The sequence below is a fragment of the Ambystoma mexicanum genome, chromosome 4p (genome assembly GCF_040938575.1).
Source record: "Ambystoma mexicanum isolate Mex_15411 chromosome 4p, UKY_AmexF1_1, whole genome shotgun sequence".
In the NCBI taxonomy this organism is placed as follows: domain Eukaryota; kingdom Metazoa; phylum Chordata; class Amphibia; order Caudata; family Ambystomatidae; genus Ambystoma; species Ambystoma mexicanum.
The window spans coordinates 225,378,341-225,403,380 of NC_090927.1; the positions used below are offsets into that span (position 1 = coordinate 225,378,341).

Consider the following 25,040-nt stretch of genomic DNA (forward strand, 5'->3'; position numbering starts at 1 on the left):
ACGGTCAGCAATGATTGAAGAAAGGGGAGTAAAGACTATGGGGGTCATTATGACCCTGGCGTTAAGGGTTTAACGGCGCCGTAAAAGGTGTTGGTGCCGTTAAACCCTTAACGCCTGATTACGAGGTCCCTTTGCGGCTCCCGACCTTAACGGCTGGTCTGGACCAGCTGTTAAAGTAGGGACCCGCAAAGGGACTTCCGAGGTAATTACGGTACCGCAATTTGCGGTACCGTAATTACCGCCTTCCCCAGTCCCATTGAGCCCTATGGGGCAAAAATGGGAATGGGGAAGGGCCAATGGTAAATGGGGAATTACCGCCCCGCCAACCTTGGAATGGGGCGGTATTTCCCCATTTACCATTGGCGTACTCGTTACAATACCGGCAGCAACCATGGTCTAATAGCGCCATTGGTTACCGCCGGTGTTGTAATGAGGGCCTATGGGTACTCTATTCACTACAGTGAGTAACTTCTATTTCTGCAGGTAAATGTTACTATGGGTATCAAAGCCTGAGAGATGATTCCTACTTCGCAGAGGGAGTCTAAACATTGGAAACTAGGTGGCACAGTCTCCCTACAGCTCTGCGTCCCTGCTGGGGTTTGACTGCCCTCTCTCTAAACCAGTTGTACACTTATCTACTGAACCCTTGGGCCCATGCTTTTACCCCAGGTGTCCTGTGATTTGGTTTTCCAGATTCTTCTTTCTTTGTTCCATCCCAGGTTCTACTGGTGTCCAGCAGGAATGTCCTTTCATTAAGGCTGGTTAAAGTCTGGAGCGTCTGGGTAATCCTAGTCGATCGGCTCCCTAGATCCATCAGGAAAACTACAAGTCCCATTGCTGCTCTCAGTCCCTCTTACCATCACATGAATAATACATACGTTTTTTTCTCTCATGTCATTTCAACCTCAAATAAAACAAAATATTTTCTTTGTAGGTGCACACACCATGCAAGGTCCACGCTTTGGTCAGACAGCGAAAATGCAATAACTCAATAGGGGAGCATGCCAAAATGCAATAGACCAATCAGAAGTGCTCAACAGCTGATTGCCAGCCAGACAGTCTCTCGGCTTCAGGTGCACACTCGGTCTTGCACGTCTGTCCCTGTCACTATCCTTCTCATACTGCCCTCTTCATGGTGCTAAAACACATCCACGCTGACTTCTCCCTGCTACCTTATTGCGCTCATCTCACCCTATTCCCATCCTACACATCACCAATAGGAAGCACTCTATCCATCATTGGACCCACCAGCCTCAAGGCATATGCACATTGATTTTGCAAAATTGATTAGTAAGCGTAATAAACAAATAATTTGATTAGCAATCCAATCCAAATTAATCACATAATTTGATTAGCAATCCAATTTATGTGATTAGCAATTTTGTTGGATTGCTATTAACTTCTAATTCCTTCGAAGGTAACAATCAATAAAGACTAAAACGGTTGGTTTCACACTTTGTTTAGGCATCAGCCTATTGTGATGTTTGGAAAGTCGTGTTTTTTTAGATAATTTCATTTTGAATCTGTTCTGCACTTTAGTGTTGTCTTCCATTAACACATATAGTTCTACACATTCCAGAATGCAAAGTCATGTGATCTTAAAATCTGGGACTTGTCAAAGTTAGAACCGGCAATGGACAGCTTAGATCTGCAAACTCTCCAACTGCTCTCACAGCGTCACGGTGACCATGACACCACGTTTGGTCCAATGATACTGGGCGTCCGCTGGCTGTTATGCATTAAACCTGCAGTCCAACAAAACAAACTACTTTCTTGCATGACCAACAAACAGTCCGCATGGAAATGGAGGAGACCGCTCATTCTTTTAATAATACATTTAGTAGAGGTAAACATTGAGCAGGCAACTGAGCTGTGTCAGGTTTCCGCTTTATAATCATGTGCAGATAATAAAGGCAGCTTCAAAACACAGGCTGCCCAACCAATGGAGTAGTTGCCCAACCAGTGGAGTAGCTGCCCAACCAGTGGAGTAGCTGCCCAACCAGTGGAGTAAATGTTGAGGGGGACATGACATCTAACGGAAAGGGGCCCCTGCCAAATGAGGGGGACAAAATGGTGTGCCACGAAGTTTGGGGGGGGGGACAAATAACCTTGCCCCCCTAAAATTACACCCATGTGCCCAACCAACACCACTGCCCTCCACCCCACCTACCAATTCAGCTGAGAAGCACCTTGCCATTAAAACCAATACACAAATGGAGCGGGTAACACCCGGCAAGAAGGGTACTCCCAGCCAGTATCTGATCTGCCAACATTTGCCCCGTACAAATGACGATTTTGCTCTTAAAATACCATATATGCTTGTATGCATAGCATTTGTTTTTTCATATAGTTTCTTTGACGTCTTGAGTTGTTGACGCGCATGCGCCAGCCTCGTTGTGGCCCGCGCATGCGCGGCTGTAATAAAGACGGTCCCTGCGGCAGTTGCCACCGGGACCTTGGAAAGCATAGACCTACGGGCAGTCGGCTCATTGATTGTGTGCATGCGTGTATGTTTGTACGGGGCGGCCTGAGTCACGGGCAAGCCCATCACATTGGCGACAAGGACGCGATGTGAAAAGGGGGATATTCCAACACACGCGAGCGTGTCAACGGTACATTTCTTCCTTGAACACTCCACGGACCCGACATGAGTGATGGCGGCCATTTGCAATTTCACGCGTGAGGCAGTAGCGGCCCGCACTGGTGCTCGTGCGCTGCCCACGTGTTGAAGAACATCCAAATCGTCACTTTTTGGAACCCCTGTGGTTCTCCACCTAGGAGGAACACAGAAACTACCAGGAAGGTGGGGGCTCTTCATGGCGGATGGGCTGAAGAGTATCTTCAGACCACGTGCTGGTGCTTGTGGCAGGTGCCAAGGCGGAGGCTCACTAGAACATTTTTCAAGGTATGTGTATGTCCGTGCAAAGTCAGGTTTGCGGCCTCCAAGACAGCGGGAGGTGCCTGTGCGGCCTGTGAAAACATGGCGAACAGCGATGAAGAAGCAACTGCGCCACCCACAGTGAGGTGGCGGCAACAGGGCTCTCTGCTCCTAATGCAAGAGTTTGACATCTCGGGCCCACCCTTGAAACTCGGCCCGAAATGGCTCTTGTGGATCAAGAAGTTAGATATGTATTTCACAGCCACAGAGACCGACAACAATGCGAAAAGGGCCACTCTACTATATTCAGCAGGCCTAGACGTTCTACGCATTTATGAGTCTCTGAACTTGCAGGTGGTGACATATGCGGCCGTCAAAACTATTTCATTCCGCTTGCCACTGACCACTACAAGGCCATCCCGGGGCTGCCCCAATTGGATATGTCCAAGGCCAAGATATTTACTTTTGGTGGTGACACACCGCTGCCCATTCAAGGTGTGTTCGTGGCACTGGTGACTCGGGGGGACAAAACCATTAAAGCAAGATTTTTCGTCACTGACGTCAGCCCCCACTCACTCCTAAGCTGTGCTGCGTCGGAGGCGCTGGAACTTGTGCATTTTGCCCTCGAAGTATATCAGGTGGACACAGACCAGCTCCTAAACAGGTTCTCCAGTATCTTTCAAGGGGTGGGCAAATTGAAGGCTCCCCCAGTGCGATTGCACATCGACGACACTATTCGGCCCACTGCCCTAAAGCATAGACGAATTCCGTTCCATCTTAGGGCGCAGGTCGAGAAGGAACTGCAATTGCTTGTGGAAATGGACATCATTGAAAGGGTTGAGGGGCCAATGCCCTGGGTATCGCCTATTGTGGTGGCGCAAGCCCAAACAGCCAGGGGCCGTCCGCATCTGCGTGGACATGCATCTCCCGAATGCCGCCATCAAACGTGAGATGACATAGTGGGAGAGCTGCAGGGGGCAAGTGTGTTCTCGAAATTGGATCTGAGGTCGGGGTATCACCAGTTAGAGCTCCACCCAGACTCAAGATACATTACGACTTTTACTACCCATGAAGGCCTCTACCAATTTAAACGCTTGAGTTTTGGCATTTCGTCCGTGGCGGAGGTCTTTCAAAATGCAATCAGGGGAGCGTTGGCCGGCCTCAAAGGAGTACTCAATATGAGTGATGACATTTTGGTTTTTGCCGAATCTCAGGCCGAGCATGTTAAGAGACTGGAATTAACGTTGCAGAGGCTGAGAGATCTGGGCCTCACTCTAGAACTAGAATTTCTCCATTCTGAATACTCCCCTCCTCCCTCTATATTCTCACATTCAAGACAACGCCCTTCATGTTGTCTTTCTTTCAACTTCCGTTCCAGTGCCAACCTGGTTTTTCACCTGTATTTGTCTAACACACACATGAAGCATTTATAACGTGGTCTAAAAAGACAGGCAAGGCTGGCATTTTTTTCTTAGCATGAACTTATCAGGTCAAAATCTGTTTATAAAAAGGAAGACCCTCACCACCGATCACGGGGGACGCCACAGCAGTCCCACGCCTTCTCAGCTAAATTAATCCACCACCATAGCTCACCCAATAAAGTTGAGGACTTTACTCGTATAATTATGCATGCTTGCGTGTGTTTTTAGTGCGGCCTTCCCTGTGTTTGGCAAGACACACTTAAGTATTCAGTGTCCTGGACAAATGAAATGTACACATCTTCCTTTCTTCTCTTTTTGGGCGCTCAGATCAATCTGCTTTACACCCCTGTGATGAACAGAAAGAGCCTCCCCAGGGCCCCAACCCGCAGAGGGGGAATTAGAGCCAAGATGCAGCGCACTTGCCCATTGGAGAAAAAAACACACACAACAGTCACGAACGAAACGGCAATACAAAAAAGAAAAAGGGACGGAGACACACGCTAGTGCTGCGTATGAGTGATAAATCATGTTTATTACTCTTTGTGGGACTTCCAGACTGAAAAGCTCTAAAAGAGTAGTTGGATTGGGATGAATTTGATCCCCAACACTGTCCTCATCAAGGAGACCCCACAAAACCACGAGTACACAGCACCAATAAAGCCTGGCAGCATCATAGCCTGGGAAGTCCTGGCTGCCAGCTACTACAGGACAGCAAGTCAAGAGAATAGTGGCCTAATGGGGGCAAGTGACAGCCACACCATGTCAGATCAAGACAACATCGCCATACCGGCCACACCACCACCCACAATGCAGGGAGGCCTGCCGTCTAGATTACAGGACAATGTGGCCATACAATTACCCGGCCGTTTTGACATCATGGAGGCCAGAACCCTGGGGCCCAGATGGAAAAGGTGGGCCAGGGACTTTGATCTATAAATAAGGTCTATAGGCCCAATGGTTGATGAAAAAAAGCATGTCTTCAACACATCAACAGAACAGTGACCCTTTCTGCTACAGGCCTGGTTGTGAATTTCCACACAAAGGTGTGCCCTGCCCTGGGTCAACAATCTGCAGCATGTGGAGGAGAGGGCCTTTTCAAAACAGTATGCCGAATGTCCAGCAACCAGGCAAGAGGAGAAGACACACAAGTGGGGATGTCCCAGATCAAAGACAGATTGACCACACTCCAGATGGTGGCACTAACACCATAGGACCCCACACACAGACACCACAAAGACTGAGTAAAGGAGGGCCATGTACATGACAAACCAGTACCAGAATAGCGCACTCATTGTTTGGCCAGCACAATGCCCCAGCAAAGGCACGCACGCTATGGTAGATACCTGATAAAACAATCGGCCTTGGACGGTGGCTCCAGCTGTTCCTCGGCCGAACAAGCGAGGAGAAAACACAGAGCCAGGCAACTAGACCTAGAAGAACCGAAATAGAAAGTATACTTATACACCCTGGGAAACCCCACAGCCAAGAAACATAGCCCCATTTTGTTGTTACAAATACAAGGACTGTTGGCAGAGTTCTTAGTGTGTACAGGGGCAACTGTAAATTTCATTAGTGAAGAAGTGTATGGCAAGATTCCAAGAGCATAAAGGTAGGGGGTAGAGCACTAGGAACACTGGATCGCTGCGCTGATCAAAGTGGTCTTAGAGAATTGGTCCTGCTGCCGGTTTGTTGGTTCCCAGGGGACAGTGCTCATTTGTCCCAACATTTTGGTAGGGAAAGGGCTTGTGCAAACCACAAACACCTGGGCGCTGGGTGTTTTGTATTTATAGTTAAACAAGAGTGGTTTAGAATGTGGAGCAAGAGAAATGATCAGTCTTTGTTGACTCAAATGGTTTTGCGTGCTTGTTTTATTAACAGCTGTGGTGCCGACACATGTTTAGACCCAACAGGGGTCTTTATCAAGGCTGATGGAGAATAGTTCATGTCAGGTTGCCGGGTGGAAGCTTCAAGATTTGACTCTGCTGAATAGCGAGCATCTGGGCCAGGAAGTGTGAATTTCAAAGGGAACTCTACATTTCTTCGGATATGTGTTTTCTGCGCAAGGCATGATGCCAGACCCAGAAAAGTTGGTCGCACTCACCAATGCCGAGCCACCTACATAAGTAACCGATTTAAGCTCATTCTTCAGGCTCGCTAGTTACTGCACTAGATATATACAAAATTTTGCATCTGTGAGCAAGCCCCTCCAACCACTCACTAAGAATCAGGGGCCCTTTGTATGGTCAAAGGATGGCCAAGAAGCATTTGAAACCATACAACGGTGCACTTTGTCTGCAGACAACATGGCCTACTTTAACATGGCTAGGGAAACTGAGTTCACCGTCGACGGCAGTCCCCTGGGATTGGGGGACATCCTGGCTCAGTAGACCCGGATGCACCAGACAGAAGGCACATTGTATTCTACGCCAGTCGGAGCTTATCTCCAATGGAACAGGCGTGCTCACAAGCCAGAAAGGATGGATTGGCTGTGGTGTGGGCATGTGAACATTTTCATGTATCCCTATATGTGAAGCAATTCACCATTGTGACTGACCACCAAGCTCTCCAGTTTATCTTTGGAAGCCCACAAGCCAAGATGCCTCTTTGAATTGCTAGATGGGGCCTCAGTCTACAGGACTACTAATTTTACATTATACATAGGCCCGGCAAGGAGGTGAATCCAACTGAGTTCTTATCCAGTCACCCAGCCACCTCAGCGGAAACACGCTCCTCAATCGCTGACCAATACATTCATTACGTGGTCGAAGTGGCTACCCCAGAAGGGGTTGATGTCACACAAATCGCACAGGAATCTGAAAATAACCCAGCTATTCAGATCATACTACAGTGCCTATGATCAGGGAGGTGGAAGCAAGCCAAACAACCGGGGGGAGGTACCTGTCCTGAACTGCAAAGAGATATTGAGGGATTGCTCCTAGTAAGAGAAGAACTTACGTGGGCCGAAAGAGGCCTACTCTTGAAAGTAACCAAGATGGTGATACCTCTAAGTCTGAGGGGGGAAGTACTAAAACTAGCGCATGAAGGAAACAAAAGATTTGGTTCCCCCACCTGGATTGACAATTTAAAGCTTTGCTCAAGGATTGGCCCACATGCACCATTCTGAATCCACACACTAGACCTGAGCCTCTACAGATGAAGGAGCTCGCCGAGCATGCATGGGACATATGGGAGGTGAACACATACTCGTGGCCAGGTACGACTATTCCCGCTATCCAGACATGCAGGTAGTGGCCTCTACAGCGGTGTATGACACCATCCCAGCCCTAGACAGGATGTACACAGTGTATGGGATGCCACACGTAGTGAAATCTGATAATGGTCCCCCATTCACCGGACAGGATTTCAAGACTTTAGCCGAATATATGGGTTTCAGATATAGAAGGATTACGCCGCTATGGTCCCAAGCTAATGGGACACTAGAACGCTTCATGAACAACATCAAAAGGACAGTCCAGATTGCCCATATAACTGGAAAACCAGTGGAAAAGGTACTGTATCAACGTTTGTGGGACTACAGGAATACCCCACACAGCACCACTGGGAAGACGCCATCAGAAATCATTTTTATTCGAAATGTAATAACTCGACTGCCACATATCACACTGCCTGAGGAAAGGTACCCCAAAGACCATGAAGTGAGAGAGTGAGATGCTTTTGCCAAAGCAGGTATGAACCACCGTGCCGACACCAAATGGAGAGCCAAGGAAGTGGACCTCCAGGAAGGAGATACAGTAGCAGTGATACAACATCGCACTGACAAGCACATGGCAGCATTTAACAGTGCCCTGGTGAGCCGAGTAAAAGGATCACTGATAACTGCGGGGGACGAGCGATAGCAAATAACAAGGAATTCATCGCACTACTGAAAGTTTCCGGAGACACTAGAAGGATAACTACAGAGAGATGATGCAGAGATAAGGGAATCGGAAGAACCCTACCAAGGTGATGGAGAAGAGTCTGATGGGAATGTTTGGAATCCTCCCGAATGTTCCAGCTCGGATAAGGTCCTAGAGAACCCCACAGAACGGCCCCAGTGAGCCAGAAACAAACCAAAGAGATTGATCAAAGAAATGGAGTAAAGTTGACCTTATGTTTAAAAAGGGGGCAGGTTGTAGTGTCCTCCTGATCACGTGTGTGATCACCTGTTGGGAGGGCGCTGGAAGGCACGGGGAGTGTTGTGAGGGGAAGGGGAGCAGTGGGGAGCTATTCACTTTAATGTTAAAAAAAAGAAACAGTAGTTGCAACCCAGCCCCGTTTCTGTGCCATATGAGGTATGCATCGTACTTTGACGAAGGCTGGTTGAAAGTTCTGGCTGCAGCAACAGAGTGACCCGAGCAAACTGAGGCCTTGGGGTATTGATCAACAGAGACAGCCACAGGGCCTGCATCCTCATCTGACTTTCTCACTCTTGTTCGTACTGTGAGAAACCTGAAGGTGTCTCACCCGCCAGTCCACGGGGATCTGTCATCCAGGGACGCAGGCATCGTTTTTTCATCCAGTTCCTGGGAGTGGACCAGTGCGGGAGGATCACCTGGATGAGCGGTCCTCAGGGAGTGGAAGTGGGACATCGGAGGGTGAGACGCGGTATCCCCTTCCCTTTAACACCTTTTCCCAATCCTACGAGGTAGGATATCTAGGAACTCAACACTCCCCCCTTTCACGACACAAACACTTTTCCACAGACAGCTGTGGAATTGGAGAGCCACAACCATGGCTTTCCACCTCCCAGCATCAAGGGGAAGATGTGTGCTATGGAGGGAGTTGTTACCAGTCACCTGCCAACAAAATCAAGTGTGAAAAATACAAGTACCAGAATCTTCAGGCCTAATTAACTTGCCTCACCTGAGAAAGAAATGCGGACTTGCCTGAAATAACTAAGAAACTCAGCCTCCCTGAAGATTGATGAAGTCATGAAAACATGCGTTAGGAGGAGAAGCTAAAGACTGGTAACAGAGTGCCTGCCTTTACATCTTTAAACATTGTTCTAGGAGTCCCGGGCTCAAAAGGCAGTAGCAGCAGGGCCATCATGCCTTACATTGGAGAGCCACAACCATTGCTTTCCCGTTCCCCCCATCAAGGGAAGATTTGTGCTGTGGAGGGAGTTGTTTCCAGTCACCTGCCAACAAAATCAAGTGCGAAAAATACAAGTACCAGAATCTTCAGACCTAATTAACTTGCCTCACCTGAAACAGAAATGCAGACCCGCCTGAAAAAACAAAGAAACTCAGCCTCCCTGAAGATTGATGAAGTCATGAAAACGTGTGTTAGGAGGAGAAGCTAAAGACTGGTACCAGAGTGCCTGCCTTTACATCTTTAAACATTGTTACAGAAATCCCGGGAAAGGCAGTTCAGCAGGGCCATCATGCCTTACACTGGAGAGCCACAACCATGGCTTTCCCCCTCCCCCCATCAAGGGGAAGATCTGTGCTATGGAGGTAGTTGTTTCCAGTCACCTGCCAGCAAAATCAAGTGCGAAAAATACAAGTACCAGAATCCTCATAGCTAATTAACTTGTCACACCTGAAACAGAAATGCAGACCCGACTGAAAAAACAAAGAAACTCAGCCTCCCTGAAGATTGATGAAGTCATGAAACCGTGCGTTAGGAGGAGAAGCTAAAGACTGGTAACAGAGCGCCTGCCTTTACATCTTTAAACATTCTAAAGGATCACCCCTACCTCTGACCCACACCAATCAGTGTTTCATAGACATCAATCCACTGAAATGACCTTAGCTCACATCTCCATTTTCTCCCACGGCCCGCCTCATCACACTCTACACCATTTATTTACTCCTGTACATATTTGTAGACTTCAACATGGTGGACCACCCCTCTGTCCTTGCGACCTTTTCTAACCTACACATTTATGACACTCAACCTCAACTGGATCACTTCTACCTCTCAGATTGATCTTTTCTGTTCTTGGCACAGTTCTCTTTACTCTCTACACCACTTCCTTTGTAAGTGTATGTCCGCCCTTGGATTCTCCTATAATCTTTTTGCCTAGGCTACACAGACCATCTTCTCCTTCCCTGTCTTCACCCCAGCACTCTCCCGTAAAATAATTGTCGGCCAGCCATCCTTCAATAGTGTCTTATTCTTAACTTATGCAAGAATGAGGCAATTTACTTCTGTGCTCAAAATTATCCTGTCTTTCTCCCCTAGCCATATCCTACTTCACAACTCCCTCTCCCCAACCGTTACTCTATCTTTGCTCCTCCGTGATCTCAAATTCAAAAACTTCTTAGCATCAACTGCCACTGCAGCCAGACTCAACCTACTAAACATTAGAAAGATCCACCCTATCCTCACTTTTATACCAGTGCTCCAAATAAGATTTTGAAGTGGGAGTATGTTATTCTACATTTTTACAAATTGGAAGTAAAACATTTTTATGGAGTAAAAATGTCATTCCCATTTCAAGTGGGAGTATTTTTATATTAATTAAAATGTAAAGTAACTCCAAAACTGTCATCCATCCTCTTTGCGCCTAGCAATTTCTTCATTTGAAAAGATGCAATTTTATGTTAAAGGTCCTCTTCTGATCAGGCAATAATAATATTATAGCTCCTTACTGTGTCAGTTCTCTGCTGGTACCACTGATCCGAACGTATGCTTCAAGCTATGTGGGTGGAAGAAAGGGGCGTGTCCCTCTGTGTCTGTTTCTTATTATTTTGCTGGGAGTATTTTTACTCCCAGATTTATTTTGTTGGTGATGTTTGCCAATTTCTAGTGTTCCACTGTGGTACTCTATCATCTCAACTACTGTTCCAGCCGACCACAGACCTCCCATGTTCTTTTGAACCCCTTGGCAACACCATGCATGCTACAATCCTACATGCTCATCCCACACCTCTTCTCATAGGCTCCACACTGGCTGTCCTCCATGAGCAACTGCACCTCCTGAAATGTCTACCTCAGCTCTTTAAATCCGTTTGTGGGCTAACCTCTCCCTTCCATCTGCCATCCCTTATCTCTTGCTACACCTTTACTTGCACCCTTTGCTCCTGCAACACTTTAAAAACAAATGTGTATTTATTCATTTTACTCATGTAACAACAAAAGCAATACATGGATACACAAGTAGGACGGTCCAACATATTGCAACCACTAGCACGTTCAGACACTTAGTCATATATGGCAACCACCTTGAGACTCCATGTTAGTCGGGAGGGGGGCCTACATGTTCAAACTCTTGGACATGTAAGCTGTCATCAGATGGTGCCCACGGTATGTGTACAGAGATCTAATAGGGTCTCATCAGGCATTCAGAAGGACCGTACTTGGCATTATGCACACACTTCCAGAACAATTCACAGTAGGGGAGTAGAGAACCAAAACACTTCCAAAATTCACTACCTAGACCACACATGTTATTTAGAAAAAGACCAAACCATGTTAAGGAAAATGTAAGAGAACGATAGTCGCTTGCCTGTTAATCCTTCATCCTTTATCGGAATTGGGTGGCTTCTCAGCTGGAACACTTTTAACCTCTCTATTCCCAGTCCTCCATGAACTCGCCCTGTATTCTGATCCTTCCCACCTCTGATTGGCCCTCATCACTGGATTTCTCTAGCCCCTGAGATTAAACATATCCACACCCATCCTTTCAAATCTGCACCCCAAAGCATCACAGATTGGCAGAGGCAGTAGTGTAACTATGACCATGGCGGGAGACGAGGCAGGTGGGAACAAGGTGCAAGGCTTGTCATAAGGTTGTGGCAGTCAAGTGGGTGGAACAGGCAAAAGGAGGTCCCCCTGTCTAGTTTTTTTAAACTTTTTTCTCTGCCTGTCAGAACATTTATATATCGCCTTTTGTGAAATCAATCGCCTGTATTCGCTGAGCTTTACTCCGCTAAAACATACACCAAACACCTAATTGAACAGATGCTGCCTCAACAGGGGTGTGAAACTAAAAATAAACCTGTGCTGTAATGAACAGAATTTGGTAATTTGTTCCAAAGCCTGGACCTCCAGAGGAAAAGTATTTTCTCCCCTGTGGTCTGACAGAGTCCTTGGGATGAATTGTCTCTGATCGTCCATAGACCAAAGGTTCCATCCTGGGATAAATCATGCACTGCTAGCCATAAGCTGCAGCCCCATTGCTGCATTTGAAGATGATGGAGATCATTTTAAGCTGAATTTGCTACTGTACTGAAAGTCACAAGAGATTCCTGCGACCAGTTTAGAGCTGATAATTTTTCCTATGTCCATAAACCAATTGGCTTTCAGCCAACTGCAGCCTGCCTCAAGTGTCATTGACGTGCCTCCCAGGAGTGCGTTACAATAGTCAGAGCGACCAATCACTAGGGCTAATACTTCAACTTCCACTTGTCTATAGGCATGAAGGGACCATTGCTGTGGAGCCTCCTGATATTAAAATAGCACCCTGTTGCAAATGGTTGCAGCTAGAGTTCTTGCTGGCTGAGACTTCATCCAGGCTTCAAGAATGTACAGTCAAACAGATCTTAGTTTAGAACGGTAGTAAATTTAAGGAGATCTGTTTTAACTCCACAAAGAACAGTTTCAGAACGTAAAAATGAGTTTCAGGCTGTAAAAATGAGTGCAACTCAGTGGTCGAAGTGTACGAAAACTATGTTCCCTACTGGCCTGCACCACTCCCCACAGACCCCATCCCCGCGCCCCCACCCATGCACAATAAAAAACCCCAAAAACATGTGCCTGCTCTCTAAGGAAACGTCCTGTGCAGTGCACTGAACGTGCACGTTTTAACTTCTTCCTACATTTTGATTTTAAAACGAAACCATTCCGGAACGGTTTCTTTTTAAAATAAAAGTATAGGAACGGTAAAACATAATTAAAAGAAGTAGAGGGGCACCGCTCCGACCACTCCCGCCCACTTCGACCACTGAACTTTTAACAGTATATAATCAGTTTGCGATACGCCCGCTTACTTCCACTGCTGCTGATGGCACAATCAACACAAACGGAGGCACAATTATCCAAGCTGTTTCGATCATTTACTCGAAATGTGTAGTTTAAAATGGTGCCAATGACCCCAGAATTAGCAATCTGCTGCAGGACGTCCAGGAGTAAAGAAATTCGGGTGCTCTCATGTTGATATAAAGTTGTGGACAGCAGTGGGCAGGCTGCACCGCACGTAACATTTCGCCGGTGATAATATGTACATCAGGATTCTGCTGGGTGCAAATCGACACCACCAGCCATCCTAGAATGTTTCATGCCATTTACGTTTGACTTAGGCAGCAGTGGCGTAGCAAGGGCCTCTGCAGTCCCCCCAGTGAGGGGGCCCCTCCTGCACCATGACCAGAGGGCCCATCTCAGCCCCCACCCTGGTTAGGGTGAGGTCCTGGCTAGGGCAGACTGCGGCTAGCTGGCAACGCGGGAAGGGGCCGCTCCACCTCCTGCTCCCATGCACACATCAGACATGAACCTGGAAGATATCCATGCTTCCTGCTTCCTGTCTGCATGGAGTGCGGGAGCGAGAGCCTTCTTGCATTGAGTCCGGCGGACCGGATGCAAGAAACTGGTATCGTTTTTGTGTGTGTATGATGCATGCGTGCGTGTCAGATGTGTATGTATTTATATATGCACAAGTGCATGTATCTACGGTTGTGAGTGCTCGTCGTGGGAATAAGAATGCAGTGCATGTGAATGTTGTGGGTGGGCGTGGCTGTAGAGAATGCAGTGAGAATGTTTATGATGCGGGTGCGAGAGAAGGTGTATGGATGAGTAACTTGTGGGTAAATGGGCATGAATGTGACTATGTGTCTGTGTGAATGTTCAAAGTGGGTGCCCATGTGGAGAAAGCAGCGTGAATGTTCTTGGTGCGCATGTGAGTGAATGTGAGACGGCGCATGGGTGTGAGACTGGTAGGCGAATGGGTATACATGTGATTATGTATGCGTACAGGGCACTGGGTGGCCCATGGGGAACACTGGAGCATTGTTGACATTTCCTTAAAGTGGAATGGAATTGTTTAGTGCCAATTTTGGGCTTAGCAAACTTGATGAGGACTTTTATGCGGCTAGAATGGCACTTTGGCACAGCCAGTCTAGCCATTTCTTACTGTGGCATGACATTTTTTAAGTTTCCCCTTTCCGCACCTTTATTTTCCACATATTTCATCTCCTGTCCCCACTTACCTGGTGCTGCCTTGTCCCTCACTGGCACCACGAACAGTAATGTTCCTGGCACATCCCCGTCGCGGCAATAGCCGTCATGGAAAGGGAGCAGTGGTTTTGTGTAGTTCCCTTCTCCCTCTTTCATGGTGGCCATCTTGGATTGTGCTTTTTTTAGGTTGAGAAGTGGCATGTTTGCCGTTTCTCAACGTGAACAAAAAAACCATTAGCATCCCAGTATGACATTCCAAGATAGGAAAAGCAATAAACCCCTTGATGGGGGGGGCATTACCCGGACAGGTAGTGCCCCAGGGCTTTCATTAAAGGCCCAAGCGAAGGCCCCGGGGCATTACCTGGCCCAGTAATGCCTCCCCCTTTCAGGGTTTATTGCTTAATTATAGTATCTGGGAGACCCCTGCGCAGGCAGCACCTTAAGGAGGGCATGGCAATACATTTTGAACTCGTTTATTTTTTATTAGCAGTGCCTTTTCTTATGTCTAAATGTTGAAGTGGTTGACACTGTGACTGTGATGGGATGTTTCGAACTGAAAGCCCACACACCACTCCAGTTACCTACCAACTATTGACCTTCTTATTAGTCCATGAAAGTGAGCATAAACTAAAACTCCCCTTTTAAATCTTAGTTTTTATCTACGATGTCTGCTAGTTTGACATGTAAAAAAGAAAGAATTTGCTTTTATGTGGATATTCAAATATTTCTAATCCCATGCATAACAAGAAGCAAAAAGTTTGTCTAAAACAATTATTTAGGCAGGTGACCGTATCACAACATTTCTTCAGTGTGTCTTTACTTTCCGAAAGTAAAGTAGTATAAAAAAGAGGGGATTTTCTTTACGGTCAATTACTTTGTTTTCTGGGGCTTGCATTTGTCCTTTAGGATGTATAAAATATAGCTGTAATTATACTTATCTTAACACGTTTTTATATGGATGCATAATGTCAGGTTGCTTTACTATGCGATTTGCGTACTATGCAAGTAAACTTTGAAGGCCAAAACCTAAATATGTACCCCAACTGCAGCACATAAGGTATGTGGTTGGGTGCCTATATAGCACAGTGGGTTCAAATCGCATTTTAACAGCTTAGAAAATGGTGTATTCCTTGCAAAATAATTTAATCTAATGGTGCCTTATTTGGTGCAGTATTTGCAAAAATTGGGAGTTCTCAAACTCTCCAAACTTTTAAACATTAAAAAGGAGTAATTTTGCTCTGTGATTATTAATCATCGTTGAGAGATTGCTGCATTAGACGGACAATTACATTTAAAGTTAATGACTCAAGCGTAAACCATTATAATCAGATTTTGGTTGGAATCACAGGCTGAGATGTTTCAGCTCATCATGCTCTCCAGACCCAGAAAAAAAGAGGGACTTAAAGAGTTAAAGAGGGTGTGAGAACCAGACTGGAGTGGGGGTATGGGTAGGTGTGGAGAGAGAGACAAATAAAAACGGACACAAAGTTTGAGACACACAAGGAAAGTGAGAAATCCAAACACTATGGAAATGGATACACAGAATGAGGTTAGTAGAAATGGAAAGCCTGGGTAGGATCCACCGCGAGAGCAGTTTTTGAACCTGCTGGGGCTGAACCTTGGCCCACCTAAAGCCTAGATTGAGGAGTACCTGCACTTCCTTTTCCATTATAAGCACTGTCCAAGGTGTTCTTGATTCATGTGTTGTCCAGAGGCGTATTGCACATGCCAGTGCAGTGGAGCTGCTGCAAATGTCACAGTCTATTTCCTCCTGATTTGCAAGTTTGGTGCTCTGATCGGTCTTTGTGTTCGGATTACTGATGATTATTATATCTTAAAATCTGAGTGGTCTGTGCCCTGGGAGTTGCAGGACTATGCTGGTTCATGAGTGGTTCTGGTGGGTCTGAAGACCGAGCCTATGGTGGCTAGAGGTTGAAAGGTTTGCTTTCTTGGGTCTTTGGAGGGGTCATGCTAGTTTGTCTCTTGCAGTCTAGTGAACAGACAGATTTCAAAAGATTTTCCGTCGACTAAGGGCCTGATCACAGTTTAGCAGTAGTGGTAAAACACCCAGTATTTACTATTACTGGGTGTTTTACCACTCTGCCAAAATCAAAGTTTCATTTTTACCGGTTGCATTTGTGTGGCGGTAATTACCGCCACATAAATGCAGTACTGTATGAGGTCATTACTGCATGCAGTAAATACCACCTCCCATGGAGTCCCATGGGACTGCAACATGGGGAATAAGGGAAAGGGCCACATGACTTTGAATCATACAGTCCTATCGGGGCACTAAGTAATTACCACATGGGGTAAATATAACAGGTTGGTTGAATTACTCATGGTAATATCGGCAAACTCTTAATCAGGCCCTAAGTGATCACAATGGTTTAGCATCTAACACGTGGCATGGACTAATTGTACATGTCTTTAATGTCTCTAATGTCCGGCTTAGCTACAGGCCAGCAGCTTCCACAAACAACAACCCCATCGATCACTTGGAGGAATGCACACCTAAACTTAAGAGCCACCTTCCACTCCAATATGAGATCACATCAACCGCCCTTGCCAGTCAACCATCGCAACTCGAAGTTCTCCACCTATGATTTAACTGCCACTAGATACAACCTGAAAAACACCGCACATGCCTCTACCGATGCCACCAATGATCGGAACACCTCTGCCTTGGGTCACACCACCTTTTTACCAAAACCCATTAGCCCAGCTCCAAGTACATCGATCCCACTAGCTCTGGCGCACCCGTCAAGCACTGAGGTCAATCCCGCCCCCTTAGACAACACCAACTTGGGAGCAACCACGCTCAAGGATGCTCTCATTAACGCAAGGTCACTTAAGGCACACGCTCTAGATATTGCAGACCTTATCACTACAAACAGTCTAGACTTCCTAGCCATCACCGAAACATGGCTCCATGCAGCAGCTGGCCCGGCACTCTCCCTTGTCATCCCTGAAAACTAACCTATCTTCAAGACAGATGGACAGGTTTCCAAAAAGGAGGAGAAGTATCATTCATTGCTAAGAACCAACCCCTCATAAGGGAAATACCTAACCAATCGTTCCATTCAGGTGAACTACTATCTATAAAAATGTAATTAACCTTTTCGGTCACCATGACCCTCCACCTTATATACAGACCCCCATGTCCGGTGCTTTCCTTCGAGGAAGATGTTGCACAATTCCTTTCAGTGAATACAAAGCCATGTTCACAAATCATACTGTTGGGAGATTTAAATCTGGGATTCAATGACCCTACCGATGGCAATGCCCTCGCCCTCGACAATAACATTGGAGCATTAGGCTTCTCACACTGCATTATTAACCCCACACATATCAAAGGTCGAACCCTCGACTGGCTGGCAGACCTTAACTGCAACACTAACATCCTCTCAAACACCCCATGTCCTTGGTCTAACCATCACGCCATCTCCTTCACCATCCCGAAGAACTTCTCTGCAGATACCCCTATCCACCAAGCACCAGCCACTCTATCTAGAAATTAATGCAACATCACAGCAGAGAAACTTCTACCTCTGATGCAACCCATTACCGAATACCCGGATAACTCTGCCAATGACACCTCCATTATGGTAGAGATATATAATCAAACTTTCCTAGCTGCCATTGACAAAGTAGCACCACTGAGAATGCGCAAAGCTAAACCTCTAGCCCACCTAAATTCCTGGTACACCCCCAACTTCAAAACGATGCCCAGCACTAAGAACTGCTGAGACCAACTGCAAAAAATACCCCACTGAATCCAAAAAAGAAATCTTTATACCTGCATCCAAAACCTATACACAGGCCATCCTCCAAACCAAAAGTGCCACATATAATGAGAGAATTGCTAAAGCCAACTCGGCACTAAGGGACTCTTCACCGTTCTACGAGAATTTGAATTGTCAGTGCCTGGTGCACAGATATACAAAAAGCTCTCCTTGACAAAATCTCCCTACTGCAATCGAAAATTGAATTGAAAAAGAAGAACTTAATACCTGCCCAAACCCAGCAGATTCCTATTTATACAGTCCAGAACACTAATACACAATTCGAATTCGCCCCAGAATCAACAACGTGAAGTCCTGAAAACCATACATTCCAGGTATCAAGGTGACATCTGCCTGGCCTCGCTCATCAAAGATTGTGCTGCCAAACGTACCCCTTTCATCACAACCTTAATCAATGCCTCATTTGAAATGAGCACTGTCCCGACTAACCTCAAAGATGCATGGGACCTACCTTTACTGATGAATCCTACATTAGACCCTAAGAACCCGACAAACTACTGCCCTATAACTACAGTACCTTTCCTCCTTCCTCAAACTACTGGACAGAGCAGCTTATCTGCAAATCCAAAATCATCTGGAAGTCAACAACCTCCTAAGCCTTCGCCAATCAGGCTTCCGTCCAGGGCATGGCACTGAATCAGCCATCCTGGACCTAAAAATACAAATGGACGAGATCAAAAGATAATGGCAATTTAGCACTCTTCTTCCTGCTAGACCTAGCAGCAGCCTTTCACCTAGTCAACCACAACATACTCTGCAAACACCTCCCCTCGGCTGTCCACTTTTCAACCAAAGCCATACACTGGATACAGTCCTTCCTAACCAACAGATCTATGAGGGTCTTCTCACCTACTGCAGAAGCAATGCCAGCCCCAGTCACCTGTGGAGTTCCTCAAGGCTCCTGTGTCTCCCCTACACTCTGATATATTTTAACCAAACCTCTAATTGACCTTCGTGATGACTTGGGTGTCACCTACACTAACTATGCAGATGCCAACCAAATCCAGGCACATATGACTCAGACTCAAAATCACTAAATTAAATTTACCAAACCAACCAGGCATGGATGGCCCATCGTGGCCTGTGCTTAAATGATGAAAAAATAGAATTACTCCTCATATGCTCACAAAACCATGTAAACAAACAATGTGACTGCTTCAAATCCTTCGCCATTGCTCAATGTCTCCAAGGAAGTAAAATCTTGGGCATTTACCTTGATTAAGCTCTCACCTTAACCAGAAAAGTCAACCCACGGCATCTACGGCAGCTTACACCTCAAAGCTCATCAATGCTTGTAGACCTTTCCTGTCATCTGACAGCTGTATTACGCTTGCTAGAGCTCTTATCTTATCCAGATTAGACTACTGCAATGCTCTTTATGCAGGTACTAACAGCTGCAACATCAAAAAGCTACCAGTTATTCAAAATAATGCTCTAAGAGCAGCCCTCAACATCCTCAAAAATTAACACATTACCATGATGAGATGGAATGCCCACTGGTTGCTGGTCCACAATCAAATCCTGTTCAAAACCCTTCCTGGACACACAAATGTCTATCCAAATCAGCCCCCACGTACCTATACAATACATTCTCCAAAAACCAATCCAACAGACCAACGCGCTCAACCCACTCGCATTTACTCATCATTCCCAGATTCAAACTACAGAAAGCAGTGGGCAGTAGCTTCCCAGTGGTAGCGGCCAAACACTGGAACGGTCTACCATCTTCATTAAGATCTGAATCTTCCTTTTGGTCCTTCTGTAAAAGCTTTAAAACCAGGCTTTTCACACAAGAGCGGCTAAAGTAATTCTCTATCACAATTCTGCCTAAAACATCTACCCTCCCTAGCACCGTATGCATGACTCTGAACAGAACTGTTAACCTTTACCTTACTACGCATTTATGTATGTACATTTTTTGCTTTACTCCCAGATGCCTCAGCGTTTGGTGCGCTTTACAAGTGCCAACATAAGTTAATAAATACATATTACTTTCCAGCTGGGTCATACATGTGATAGTCACCTGCTCTGAGTCATTGGGCATGGAGCTTGTTTGTTATGCATGGTGACTGTAAAGGCAAGACACCGGATACTTGTAATGAGAAGACATCCCTCATAGTTCAACTACCTAATAGTTTGCACTAAGCAAGACAGTTTCCTTTTAACTAATGTGATGAATCCTGTGGAGTCATCACTGATCCCCAGCCAAAGATCTCCTCCCATGTGGCCAGGGGATGGCGGTCGCTACCTGATCCTGACCCTGGGGGTGCTATTAAGGGAGATGATCATATGGGAGGAGATGGCTATCGAGGAAAAGAGGTGACACCATTCGGACAGACACAGTATTCTTTCCTTCCCAGAAATGAAGATCACATAATCCCTGAATTCCTAATGGCTGATTGTCACTTTACAAGTCCCTCACATTGTAGGACCTAAAGAACCCTTTCTGAAAAACACTCTGATCAGAAAAACATTCACACCTCAGATACACATAACTCACATTTAACATCCTTTGTCTCTGATGTTTTGTTCTAAATAGAAATCCCAAACAGATTCACGTTAGAAGTCTATGAATACTAGGGACTCCAAGTCCCATAACGCCTCAAGTACTGAGACGAGAAAGAGGGAAAAGGAGTTAGTATTGATTGAAAGAAACCCAAGCCAAATACGCAGACTAGTTGTTACAACAGAGATCCGCTGCATGGGGCATTTAAAAATGGCTTGTACTTTCAATCAGGTGTCGGAGAGAAGAGAAGCAGATTGGGGGTGAAGTGGGAAGCAGGATCGCAGGTGAATGCCGACGCACAGGAACGGACCATGCAGCAGGAGGCAGATACTTTCAAGCTGCTGTTTGTCAGCATTTCTCACCAGAGTGGCAGGAGAGCCAGGGGCGCGTGGCAGGCATCAGTGAAGAGCCACTAAAGAACTGGCCGCAGCCGCAGCAAAGTTGTCAAGGACGCAGTCGAGTCAAACTGCAACAGCTTCACCGGCAAGTGAAAGAGAAACCGGCGGGAGAGCTGAAAGTGAGTCTTCAAAGCGGGAGATGTGATTCCCGAGTGAAGATTTTGCTGCAGCAGTATGCCAAAGGTTGGAAACGCTTTCAAACACTGGTGCGTCTGCCCAGTGATAGTGGGATCCCCAGGGCGTACCGGCAGGCACATGAACAATTGAAAGTTCATTTTTAATACCGACCAAGTTAAGTAGAAAGACAGAATTTGCACAAATCCTCCTGCATAAAATTTCAAGATTGCGAAAGTTGGATCAAATGTTATCACAAGCAGATCAATGTTAAGGAAGAAGATGAAAGATAGAATTTGTACAAGTCTCCATATCTGAGATGCCAATATGGGGAAAGTTGGAACAAGTACTGCCACAAGCAAACGGACTTTGCTGAAGAAGTTAAAAGATATAAATTGAACAAGTCTCCATATATGAAATGTTAATACGGGGAAAGTTGGAACAATAAATATATAAAGCCAATGAATTATATACAGTGCAGGGGTACAACTGTGCTATACTGAAAGACTGAGAGAACATTGAAAGAAAAGAAGTCCTGATAAACGAAGTACATCAGGCAGTGAGTCTGTGGGGAACGGATATCTGGCAGGAGAGTATACCATAGGATCTACAAAACCCAGAGGGAGATTCCTGGCTGGGGAGTACACCAGGTAATCCTTGTAAAATAAATTAAATAAAAAGCTGTTGCGAATAGATACCTGGCAGGAGAGTATACCAGGGGATCTAAAGAATCTACTGAAGGATTCCTGTCAGGGCAGTATACCAGGAAGCTCTCCTTGAGAAGTTGTTGTTATCCTTCAGAACATGTCTGATGATGAAAACACTACCGCTTTGTGTCTGCCTCTCATTTCTGACCCCTCACACTAAACAAGCATCGCTCCAGACTCAGCTTCAAATAATATGTAGCAAGAGATGATGGTTAGCAGAAAAGACACCACTCCCAGCTCAGCTTCACATATTATGCACTCAAAAAAGAGTCATTTTAACAGAAGAGATATCACTGGCAGCTCAGTTTCAAATGATAGGTAGTCAGCTGACCGAATTTAGCATGAAACACCATTGGCTTCAAGGCCATGCATGTGAAGTGCACTGTTGGTAATAAAGTAATTTTTAGCACAATACGGGATCCAGATTTGCTTTTGAATTCTTAGAAGGTAGAGTGACGCATCCTACATTAGAAAGTACCTAGCTAGCTCAGCAGGTTTAGTGACTTGTTGAGATGTAATACATTTAAGGCTGGCTGTAACTCGTATGGCTTTTGCAGTTCCCTATACATTATAGGCGGTGTAAATGCACTGTTTGGCAGGGAATGGGTTGGGCTGGCTACTCGCTGCTATTCAGGGTAGGGCAGGGGGATTTCTGCCCCCATAGTGAAAAGTTATCGCCTATGAACTCACAGCTCAGTTTCAGTTTCAAAATAATTGCTGTCAGCACAATAGAATCATTTACTTTCAGTAGAGCAGTTTGCCAAATAACAGCTCTAGAAGTATTCCCTGCCATGAAACCCAAAGTTAGCTGCACGCAGATCACAAGGTGTTTGTGGGGAATCCAACCAAAAAAAAATAGCTGAAAGAAAACTGGTAGATTTAAATTTAGTAAGCATGTTTCACTTCGGAACTGCCTTGTTTTTTTGGTTTCAAGGGAATTGTGAGTTGCCCATGCCAAAACAATAGCGTGACCAGCATGTGGGAAACCTGCTTTTAACACTGCAGTATTTATTCGTTGCCGTATTTATTCGGTGTTTTGTGTTGTATATGAATGGGTGTATTGGCATATTAAACGGCTGATTGAATAATATTTGATAATGTAGCAAGAGGGATGTTCATGTCTGGAAATGAACCAAATAGCAATCCTCCTTCTTGCCCTTCATAGGGTTCGTTTAGAATCATTTTAAAACCTGAACGTTTGATCTCGACACCATTAATAATGATATAGGCCCCACCAGTAATTATGCGCCCAGCACACAATAAGCAGGGGTTATTTAGGTCACAGGAAAGAGGCTACGGGTAGTACTTACTGCTCGCCAGTTATTCCACAGCGGCTGCTCTCTTCCTTGATGTCTGGGACTGCGTTGCCTCAGTCGGAAAAAGTGCTCCAAGCCCAGCCGTGTTGCCTTTCTGGGAAGAGGCACCCAGCAGCACGCCGAATTCCCGGAGCTGGGAGTCCGCTGTACACTGACACAAGCTTTTTTTGTTTCAGACATTGGGAGGATAAAAATAACAGTTAGTTTGACAGCTGCGTCTGATATGCGACACTCCCAGGTTCCCGCCTACTCCACCCAAATCAGAGCAAATGAAAACGGGTCCAGAGAAAAGAATACAATGTGGGAGGGACTCCAAGAGTGCAAGAGAGACAGCAAAAGAAGAGGTGACAAGCAATTATGGCTGCATTTAGGAAGAGCAACACAAGGCTTTCCAATTCACAGCCCGTACAAACTCCACAAAACGCAGCCTCCAGGAAGCCGTGGAGCTTCCCATACCAGAGTGCGAGAAATTTAGCATTGGCAAAGCCAACAGTCTGGCAAATGGCTAGTGAAATGCAAGTTGCTGCTTTTGTAATTGGTGATTTATATCACGCTTAATGCCCGACTGCTCCAGCTTCTAACCGCCAGGTCACCATGTCGTCTTATTCGCAAGGTGAGCGCCTGCCCTCGAGCTATACTGCTAACAATTATATTGTATGTACTGTATTCAGATACCTTGGTTTTCTCACCCTTTGCCAGCTGTTCCCACCTCATGGCAAGGCAGTTGGCAGGTCGCCATGAACTCTCATTATATGGCGGCTATTTCTATCACACACCAACAACAGCGATCTCATGCCTTGGTGATCTTGCAGTTTGCCATTGCTTACCACCTAATGACAGGCATCGGATGACTACCAACCACGAGTCTTAATCCTGGTTAAAACCGAACTTGTGTTTGGTAACTCATTCAACCAAACGATTCCAGATTATTGGCCAATTCATTGTGTTGCCCATCTCACAATATAGAAGTTCAAAACTGTGGTGTCATTTTTTAAAGTAAACTTTCTTTCTCCCCTCAGATCATCAAATGGTACAAACATGTTAACAATGAATAAGAACACTAGGGAGGAGCAGGGGGTGTTTTTCCACTTGGAGAAAACGCAGAGTGCCTTGGTCTCCTCCAGGCCTGACTACATCAACAGGATCTACCCTGGACTCCCTGCAAACGTGTTGGCCACACTTCTGGGTGTGCAGTGTGCGGCTGCCAGACTACTCCTAAGCGCATCACTTTATGCGTCCAGTACAGACACACTGCATATCCTGCACTGTAGCCCGATGAACATGACTCATACTTCTCTGGAAGGAGTAAGGGTGCAGAAGGAGGGGGCTGACACACAAGAGGCATGTTTGTTTGCAAAAACTTTTATTTAGGAAAAGATAAAGAGGAATCTGTTGTAAACTGCTTATAATGAAGACAGGAGTCGCGGGGCTTGTCTCACTGTGTTTATTCTCTCACAGGTTTCATGCAACACTGCACACCAAGTGCGTGCCTCAATAACAAAGGCCAACGGGCCTAACGTGGGTGGGAGACTGCAGCCGTAATGTCCGTGTCCATGGGTGTGGGCCGCGGGCCCCGTTCTCGGAGGAGACGGCAGGACGCACCTTATCGCGTCCTTGACTCTTCCCATAATGCGCGCGAAGCGCGCGGGGGCGGAGCTACAGTTCGCAGGGAGATCTCGCGAGAGTGGGGGCTCTCGCGATATCTCTACACATCTCCCTTATTTAATGGACAGCAACATCACTGTAAAACATTTTCATTGTATCTCACCGGTCTTCTG

The 25,040-nt window shown here is 46.0% G+C and overlaps 1 protein-coding gene across 1 annotated transcript in view; it reads right to left on the reverse strand.

Annotated features, from left to right (window-relative positions):
• Positions 1 to 23,425, reverse strand: part of LOC138453162 (dual specificity protein phosphatase 14-like) — a 146,787-nt gene extending 123,362 nt beyond the window's left edge. Inside the window, exon 1 of the mRNA XM_069605743.1 lies at positions 23,257 to 23,425. The gene's annotated coding sequence lies outside the window, so the exon portion shown is untranslated. The remainder of the gene's footprint in view (positions 1 to 23,256) is intronic.
• Between the last annotated feature and the right edge of the window lie 1,615 nt (positions 23,426 to 25,040).